Source organism: Alligator sinensis, unplaced genomic scaffold (assembly GCF_000455745.1).
Source record: "Alligator sinensis unplaced genomic scaffold, ASM45574v1 scaffold954_1, whole genome shotgun sequence".
NCBI lineage: Eukaryota > Metazoa > Chordata > Crocodylia > Alligatoridae > Alligator > Alligator sinensis.
In genome coordinates this window covers 1,314,575-1,324,626 of record NW_005842228.1, presented here as the reverse complement: position 1 = coordinate 1,324,626, position 10,052 = coordinate 1,314,575, and the positions used below count along the sequence as shown (strand labels likewise).

General features: G+C 44.7%; 1 protein-coding gene across 1 annotated transcript in view; it reads right to left on the bottom strand.

Moving 5' to 3' along the window:
* The window catches only part of UBE2Q2 (ubiquitin conjugating enzyme E2 Q2), a gene marked incomplete at its 5' end in the record, with an annotated part of 60,553 nt that overhangs the window by 15,642 nt on the left and 34,859 nt on the right, over positions 1-10,052 (bottom strand). The gene's annotated exons all lie outside the window — the stretch shown is intronic.

Sequence of the window (10,052 nt, the reverse complement as noted above, 5' to 3'; positions counted from 1 at the left end):
GTCCCATGGGACACCCATGCCCACTACAGGACAGGGAGGTCCGGGTGAGGGACATCCCCTGCCCTCCATCAATGCTGATCTCGTGAAGGAACACCTTGAGAGGCTGGATACCTTCAAGTTAGCGGGCCTCGACAATCTACACCCAAGGTATTCAAGGGGCTGGCTAGCATCATAGCCCATATATCTTGATTTCAAAAAAGCCTTCTCTCTGGTAATGATCACCTCTTAGCAAAACTGGCCAACTGTGGCCTTGGGTCCACCATGATCCGCTGGCTGGGAAATTGGCTTCGTGGTCAGACCCAGAGGGTGGTAATTGATGGAAGTCAATCGTCATGGTGCCCTGTGACCAGTGGGGTCCCCCAAGGCTCTGTCCTTGGACCCATATTGTTCAACATCTTCATTAATGATGTGGACATTGGAGTCAGAAGCGGACTGGCCAAGTTCGCCGATGACACCAAACTTTGGGGCAAAGCATCCACATCTGAAGACAGGAGGGTGATCCAGGCTGACCTGGACAGCAAATAGGCAGGTGAGAACCTGATGGTGTTTAACACAGAAAAATGCAAGGTTCTCCACCTTGGGAAGAAAAACCTGCAGCATCCTTATAGGCTTGGCAGTGCAACGCTGGTTAGTACTACGGAAGAAAGAGACTTGGGGGTCATCACTGACCACAAGATGAACATGAGCCTTCAATGCTATGCTGCATCTAGTAAAGCAACCAAAACGCTGGCTTGCATCCATAGATGCTTCTCAAGCAAATCCCGGGACGTCATTCTCCCCTTGTACTCAGCCTTGGTAAGGCCGCAGCTGGAGTACTGCGTCCAGTTTTGGGCCCCAAATTCAAAAAGGATGTGGAGAAGCTTGAGAGTGCAGAGGAGAGCCACGCACATGATCAGAGGTCAGGAAACCAGACCTTACATCAACAGGCTGAGAGCTATGGGACTCTTTAGCCTGGAAAAGCGCAGGCTCAGGGGTGATCTGATGGCCACCTATAAGTTTACCAGGGTTGACCACCAGTATCTGGGGGAACGTCTGTTCACCAGAGCGCCCCAAGGGATGACAAGGTTGAACGGTTATAAACTACTGCAAGACCATTTCAGACTGGACATAAGGAAGAGCTTCTTTACTGTCCGAGCCCCCAAGGTCTGGAATAGCCTGCCATCGGAGGTGGTTCAAGCACCTACATTGAACACCTTCAAGAGAAAATTGGATGCTTATCTTGCTGGGATCCTATGACCCCAGCTGATTTCCTGCCCTTCAGGCCGCGGACTAGACTCTATGATCTTCCGGGGTCCTTTCCAACCCTAATGTCTATGAAATCTAGTTATATAGATCTTAATTTCCAGTTTGCCAGATGCCTTTGATATCAAAGCTTCAACTCTTCAAGCTTTTATTGTATAAAATAATGTAGAAGGAATACACAAATAATTTTTAGTTATAGAAGTCAAGGCTATCAAGAGGATATAATCTGTATACCTTTAAAAAAATCAAGTCACACATGCAGACATATTTTGAAAGTTAGCTGCATCAAGATCCTGATGATTTTCACACCCCCACTCCACCCTCCTCCTTAAAGGAGTTTGTAAACAATTCCTTTAAAAACACTCAAGGTTGCAATTTTACTGATGCTAATTAGTATGAGGTATTATTCTAAGATCCATTATGTTGCCTTTGCAATGATCAGAATTAGTGCAGATGTATAGTACAGGTGTCCCCTGCCAACCACAGTTTTGCCAACCATGGTTTTGAGTATCCATGCTTAATCTTTTTTTGGCTACCACAGTATACAGTTTTGAGTAACCATGGTTTTCCGTGGCCATGCACCAGCCTGCCACCTGCCATTTTTCCCATAAGCCTTTTGTCTTGCCAACCACAGGAACTTTCAGGAACCTAACCCCTGTGTTTGGTGAGGGAAACCTGTATGCAAGCCCAAAAACATTCAGAAATTTGACTGCATTATTTGTAATAGGATAGAGCAGATGTGTCATGATAGCAAAGACACACAATATACAAGTGGAAGTAGCAGCAATGATCATTATTTCATGTGTGCCCCCCTTACCACCTGGACAATCAGGCAGGTAAGGAGAAACATATCTACAGGGCTCTCAAGCCTCACTTTAAAAAAAATGAATAAAATCAGGAAGTACAACAAGTATACCACACTTCTACTGGAGAAGACAATAAAAAGTTACGGGGGTTTTTCCCAAATTACCTAGATGAACGGATTTTTTCTGAATCACCCTTGGGAAAAATGGAAGTCTTTAAGTATCATTTCAATTTGGGCTGCTCTGATATAACAAAAAAGTTGTTGGCATTTGAAAACTTCACTCAGGTTTTTAACATATTAATCATTGGCACAATTTCCCTATAGGATAGAATATTTTCTTCCACTCACATCCAAAATTAATGATTTGGAGACAGAATGGAGAAGCCTCTTAACAGTATATTTTCTTAGCATAAGAATAACTGAAGTACCACAAAACTCATTACAACAGACTGCAAAACATAATCAGGAATGACTTGGAGAGTGAATCCCAAACTTCAAGATTCCATAAGAGACCTTTCATTGACTCCTGTCTGATTAATAAAATGATAAATCTATCATTTGTTTTTAAAGATTCAAGTTGCTAAGATGTTTCAAAATTCTAGAAAGATGACCAAGCCCTCATGGCCTATTGCCATCTAACAGGCAAGTGACCAGAATTCACCAAATGGACCCTTGGCTTGCAAAGACCATACATTTCACTAGCAACTTCCCCAGCTGTCTAAGGAAAAGCCTTTTTTTGATTCTTGGAACCCTCTACAGGCTAGTCTGCAAGTTGTAACACGGGGCCTCAACTATGTGTACAGCTTTAGTGGGGAAAATGTAGGCTCCCTCAGACAGATAAGGGTACAATGGTACCACCACCAAAAAAAATTATTATTACCAGAAAATATTTCAGCACTGTTTGAACTTCAGAGGTAAAGAAAGTTCCTCTTCCTTTACCGTTTTAAAGCCATGTCCTCAGAGTGAAGAATAATTCATAATTGCTCTTTTTTGCTGGTTAACAAATTCTTAGGGATATCTTTAGAATCACCTCTAATGCATCTCCATTTAGCCAGATATGCTGGGAAAAGGGACAGTCAACATGAACTTCTCAACCAATATAAAATGTACACATTTTGATTTCTGGCACAGGCTTTTTAAAAGTAAGTTGTCCTGATTAAAAAACAAAATAAAACCAAAAAAACCCCACACCACTACTCCTTCCTCATTTTATACCAGTTTTTCTCTCTCCTATACTATTTCATAAGGTTTCTCTCTGAAAGAGACAATGGCAGACGTGAGCAAGTAAGAACAAATATACAGAGGCTTGTCAAATGAACAAGATAAACCAAGGAGATGAACACAAAAAAACTGACTACTCTCAAGTTTGGAGTCTGAAGCAACTCCAAACACAAATACACTTCTTATTTTTTCCCCACTATATAATTGTAATACACATCATTTAAAGCAAAAGGGAACTAATTTGATGGTATGCTTTTAAGGATTTATTCACACTCTCTTTCTAACTTTTATTTTCTAATAGAACAGCTGTCTCTAGGCATTTCATTCACTGTGGCTGTTTTTAGAAATGGAAACACTAGCTGTGCAATAAATGTACCAACCTAACACCTACCAATTATCTGCTTCTCATCTCTTCAAGATCACAGTCAGAAGCCCTTGGTGAAGATTTGTGCAGGATTAGAGGCTTAGTAAGATATTCTATATGGACCAACCAAAACCTTAATTTTATATTTAGAGAGTGGATGCCTCCATAGTTCTGTGAGCCTAGGCTTCCAAATTTGTCAAAAGAAATGAGGCGTTTTACCTAGTTTACTACAGAATGATTGAATTACTGGGATATTTGTCATGCAAGAGCTCAAAATGAAGAATGCTCATTTTTATTAGGGTAGCTCTTCACATAAGTGAAAGCAGATAGGTAGGTGTCTGTTGTCATCTAGTTATTCACTGGTTCAATATTATTTTTGACATCTGGGCTAAGGACAGAAGCTATACATATACCAGTTTAAGTAATCAGAAACTAGTTTTAACCTGCAACAGAACAGAAGTTCAGTGCACATAAACTGGTTTCAAAATGGCCAGCACTGGTTTAAGATAAACCTGGTTCAATGTAGTACCAGACTTAACTGATTTGGGTCAAACTGGTTTATGGAACTTCTATCACAGACCCCTTCCTGGTCTAAGTTAAATTGGTGTCCCCCAGCATCCTCTGCAGCCCTAGGCTGTGCTCTCTGCTACAACAGAGCAGGGCTGGCCCCGCCCCAGCTGCCAGCAGGGACTTTTCTATCTCTAGCAGCCCAAAACAGGGTGGATTTCCTCACCTCACCCCCTTCTCAGCCAGGGAATAGACCCAACTCCCAGCTGGGGCAGGGGAATAAAGCACTGACTGCCAGCTTACCCCCTCCGCTGCGCAGGGGGTGGGCATTCCCCCCCCCACCTACTCCCACCTCAACTGGCCCACAGGCAGGGAAGGGGGCATGGCTGGGAATCACCCCATCTCCCAGCTCGGGTGAGAGGAGTAAAACCCCCACTGTGGGGAATAAAGCCCCGGAGCCTATGGAAGGGCTGGCACTCAGGCAGCAGAGGCCCCTGATGCACTCCCCGGCAGGCCAGCCACCCCGAGAACATCAGGGGCAGGGCAGCAGGGGCAGGGCTCCCCCCTGGCCTGCTGCACGACAGTCTGGAGTGGTGGAGCTGCAGCCGGCGATGCAAGCTCTAACCTTACTCCCATGTTAGTGGCACTCCCATCCTGTACCACACCCTGGTGGGCCGGGAGCCATTGGGGCTGTGCGAGGCAGAGCCAATGGGAAGCAGGTGCTAGCTCCTGCCATGTGGGTGGGAATTAGCTGGCAGGCAGATTGGGGGGGAGGGGGAATGGCCCCCACTGTGGGCTTTCCACCCCGTGCCAGGCACAGGCTGGCTGGAGATCTAAAGCCAGGCAGGGGTGTCATTTTCCTCCCCACTCCCTCTTCAGCCAGCCTGCCAGCCGAACATGGGCCTTGGCTGGGTGATCGCTCCAGCTCCTGGCTCAGGCAGGGGAGCAAAGCCCCTACCACATGCTTCTTTGCAGCTAGAAGCCGGCTGATCACCTGGCCATGCCCCCAGTTTGGCCATCAGACCAGCTGAGGATGAAGTGTGGGAGGGGAAAACAACCTCCACTGAGGGCTCCCCCACCCCTGCACCTGGCACAGGCCAGTCGGGGGTCTAGAGCTGGGTGGGGGGCCATTCCACCCCATTCCCTCCTCAGCCAGCTGTTGGCCAAGGAGGGGGGCATCACGGGTGACAGGTGCCACCTTAATCAGGGGAGGCATGTGCCCCAATCCCTGGCCAACGCTCGCACGGGGGGCACAGGCTCTCCCGCCTGCCCCCCCTGCCCATTGCTTAAGCAGAGAGTGCGGCCTGTCAGGCTCTGATGCACCCGTGCTCTCGGGGGGTGCCCATGCACCCCCATGCACCCCTTGTGTCGCCACTGGGGGGCATGGCCAGGTGAGTGGAAGAACTGCCCTGCTGGGGGTTTCCCCCTCCTCCAACACCAGGGAGACCCCAGCTGGAGGTCCAGTGCCAGGCGGAGGGGAGGGTTTTCCTCTATACCCCCTCCTCAGCCGGCCCCCCCAGAGTGAGGAGGCGGTGTGGCTAAGGGGTCTGGCTCCGGGCACAGGGAGAGAGGGGAAGATGTGCCTTGCCAGGGGCTTCCCCCCTCTCCACTTTGTGGGGGAGACCCTGGCTGGGGTCCGGGGGGCGGTCCCTCAAGGCCTGTTCCTCAGCTGGCCGGGACCGAAGAGGGGGCATGGCTAGGGGAACCAGCTCTGGGCACAGGGAGAGAGGGAGAAACACCCCACTGGGGGTTTCCTTCCTACCCTTTCCCCAGTACTGGGGAGCCCCTGCTGAGCTCTGGTGGGGGAGTTACCCCCACACCTTCTCAGCTGACTGGAGGCTAGAGAGGGGCCACGGCTGGGGAAAATCACTGTTCCCTGGCTCTCTGTACTGGCCGACAGGCTGTGGGCAAGTTCTAGCACCCCTGGCGCCTGGTATGGCCCAATGCAGGGATCTGTCTGCCTTTCACTATTAAAAAGCAAACATCAGTTCACTTTCTTATTGGTTCAAGCTAAGCAGTTTACAGAAGTCTTCAAAGATTGAATCAGTTTAGGCTTGGGCTTTCTAACCGTCTGTCCTTAGCCCTGAAGACCTTCCATTCCAAGATATTTTATTCATTCAGAAATGGTCAAGGGAACCTTCAAAGTTACTCTATTTGCTCACATAATAAATGTAGGTGGAAAAGAAAATGAACATTATTTAAAAAAAAAATTAAAAAAATCTGTACTGCTATGGGACAAGTAGTCATGGTTCCAGTGATGAACCAATGCTTTAAAGAAGAAACTCATATGTAAAGACTTTGTGGACATTCTACACAACCCAATGCTTCACTATCTATAGAGAAAGTCTCAGATTTCATTTTAGTTTATCTGGTACAAACCAATACTGTTTAAAATTATCTGCCAAGATTATCAGGAATTTTTCCAAGTTTCTTGAAAAACTGTTTGGTGTGTTAATACTTGCTGATGCAGCTTCCTTGAAATGGAATTTTTATAAGTAATGAATAATTGATTTGGATGCAATATCAATGCACCAAAGAACCCGTTGCAATTAGTGCTATATAAAAGAACAAAAGTTTTTAAAAAACGGACCATAACAAATAGAAATATGAGGGATTAGTTTGTATTTGTGACTTATTTTAGTTTCAGGAATTGCAGAATTTAACAGAAAGGGAATAACGGATTGTGAAGCTCTTTAAAAACAGTAACATCATAAGGCACTGGAGCTTTTTCAGCGTTATAGCTTCTTTAACCTGTCAGTTATGGAGGTTTTCAAACGGCTTTTGTTAGCTGAGGAATTTGGCCTCTCTATTTATCCTTATATAATATTTCAAGTTCAGAACTTTACAGTATAGAATTATACATGTCTGTGATTAAGTCTTTAATGATTGTGGGAAAGAAAAAAAAGAAGTAAAGTGTTAAACTAGCAAGACAGTTCCTTGCTCCCTCCACTTTTTTTTTCAAATAGAAAAAAAATGCAGAACATAGTTCAAACTGTGTTGTGTGATGACATGAGATTCTAGATCTTGTTTAGCTTCCTACAGTTTCTAAAATTCCTAAATACAAGGAGTACACTGTCCACTCAAAAATATATAGTTTGTTCTTGACGCTGATAGAGGATATTTTACTTGTTAAACAATAGCTTTACTATTTAGTTATCCAAGAAAAGTTTGGTAGTTTCTTCTGAATCTACAGTCAAAATAATTTATTATGGAGCCCTTTAATTTGTGACTAAATTAGTAGCTTAAAAAAAAAAAAAAAAAGGATGATCATGAAGTTCCCAACTGTAGTCCTTTAAAAGCAAGGATGGCCACCAACCTGTGGTACATGTACTGCAAGTAGCATGGGCAGTCTGTGTGTGGCATGCAGCAGATCAGGGAGTGGACAGGCAGCAAAGATATTAAGGCAAAGAGAAAGAAGAGCAGCAAATCAGAGAGGGGAAGGAGACTGGAGTGGCATTCAAGAAGGGTGCAGGGCTAATCTATGGCATGCTTGCCAAATACACTGGCCCGCACTACTTTAAAAATTTGTTGTCGAGAGATAAAGTTAGACTTATTTGGAGGATTGGAAAATTGAAATCCTTTCCTGCTTAGAGTACACACCTCCCAACACCACGTATTTCAAGAGTTCTGTACTATTACTGTTGCTTTTCTGATTTTGAAATAGGCAGGGCATGGTCTTATTTATAAAGAAAAATGGCAGCCCCAGCATAAGTTTGAAAAAAAAAAAATCCTGCTACTTTTAGAAAGCTATCCTTAAAGGCTTTTGCTTGTCACTTGGAAAATAGTTATTTATTGATATGATGAAGGATCCCAGTGGTTTCCTCTAGTGTTTATTCTGGTTGAGGAGAAAGCATGCAACTTTTCACTTACATGCAAGACACCTAAAGCATATACTCATTTTTCTAAAAAGGACCTGAAATCTGTATATAAACAGTAACATACACTTTGTGACCCGAGGCAGATGATCTAATTCTAGATTCTTTACAGATGCACCATGCTATTCTCTACTGGACTGAAAGGGGATTGGGAACAACACACATACAACTCAAGTGAGCAACTGATGGCAGCACTAGATATATGACATATTGGCTGATCTGATCTTAGTTTCAAGCCAGACTAACACTATTCATGCTATAAAGAGCTAGGAGGTATTTGTTTCAAATTCAAATAAATATTCAGAATCAGAACAAAATACCATTCATGGTCTTACTTGCTCAGTTTTTATTTTTCTTTCACTATAAAATGAAATACTATAGCCAGATATTAACGAGTAAATAGACTGCTCTAACTTTTATCCGAGCCTAATTGGCACAAAAGGAACTTTTCCATCCAGGAGATCTTACACCACCTTCAGCTCTCCTGTGAAATATGAATTTTTGTTTCCACCTAGGAGAAATTTTACCATCTTTGCATTCTCCTATGCCTGAAGAAGGGGAAGTGTGTCTGAAAGCTTGCAAATAAATAATTTTTTTGCGAATATCTAGTTGGTCTAATAAAAGATATCACTTCTACCCCGAGTTCTGATTCCTTTTGCCTGTAGACCAATATGGCTACAACCTGTATCCCTGAAACAGCCAGAGATTGAGATTCAGGCATACTGGAATGTGAGAAACTAGAACAGTGGCTAAAAATGGCACTAAAAAGATGCAGAGAAGTGTTTTCACAGAGAAGTTTCTTTATAGAGGCATAAACAGCAGCGTTCATTCATTTTAATTTGTTTCTTAAATGAGTAGGACAGACATCTTCCTGTCAGACAACCAAATCCATGTCATAATCAGATATTTCCCACTCCTACCACAGACTGCTTTTTATTATTATTATTTGAGGGGAGGGGAGGTTGTGTAGGCTCATATTCTGCCATTGGGCTGACAATATGAATACAACCCAACTTCACAAGTTACAAAAAAAAAAAAAAAAAAAATGCTGAAGAATTTCTACTCACTAAACATCCAGGCAATGCAACACACTCTTTACAGTTGCATTTCAAGAACAATCTATAGTGTGAAGTGTTCACACAGAATCCAGGTGAGTTACCAGTGTAATCTGCAGTAAATGACTGGCAAAAGCAGGGCCAAAACCAATTCTTGCTGAAGGCTTTTAATTGTTGAATACAAGCCAGAGTATTTTAATATTGCTTCAAAATAGTAACATGCAATACCAGGGGATCAGGGTGGCATCACAAACCTACCCAATTTACTTGAATACAAGACAACCCTGAATTTAGGATGACTCCCACAATAATTAGATTCTATATATGGAAAATTTATAAAATGTTATAATTTCCCAGGTACAGAATCTAAGAATTGGAAGGTTGTTTTGAATCCTCCCCCCACCACACTGCAGCACAGGTGGGGGGAGAATAAAACTAAATCGGTGGCTGGGGTTAGGGGGAAAATCAGGTGCCCCCACTAACCTTCTGCATCACCCACTTCTTCCCCTTGTAGTCTTTTTGTACCCTGCTACCTGCACCCCGCTCCAGCTCCCCACAGCCTCTGCCCCTTTCCCCCCTGCTCCCCAGTCTCTGCCCCTCCATCCCCTCCCTACTGTCAGACACTGCTCAGGCTGCTCCATCTCCGAGCACAGCAGTAGAAGCTTAGCCTTTGCCTGGCCACGCAAGTGTCGGCACTGCTGACTGGCCAGACAGGGGATGGAGTTTCTATGCCCAGGAGATGCTCCATGCCCAGGAGAGATGCCAGCCCGAGCTGGAGCTCAGCTGCTCCTGAAAGTAAGGGGGAGGGAAGGGGTAGGTGGGAGGTAGAAGCCACAGAAGGGAAGTGGAAGGTGCGGAGCAGGTGACTACTGTGTCTGACTGGCCCTGACCCAGGCTCAGGGCCAGAATCAGAGCTGCAGCAGCAGCCGCCTGCTGCCCCCTCCACTTTCATTGAGATTAAGACTAGGGCTCCCACTCCCCCC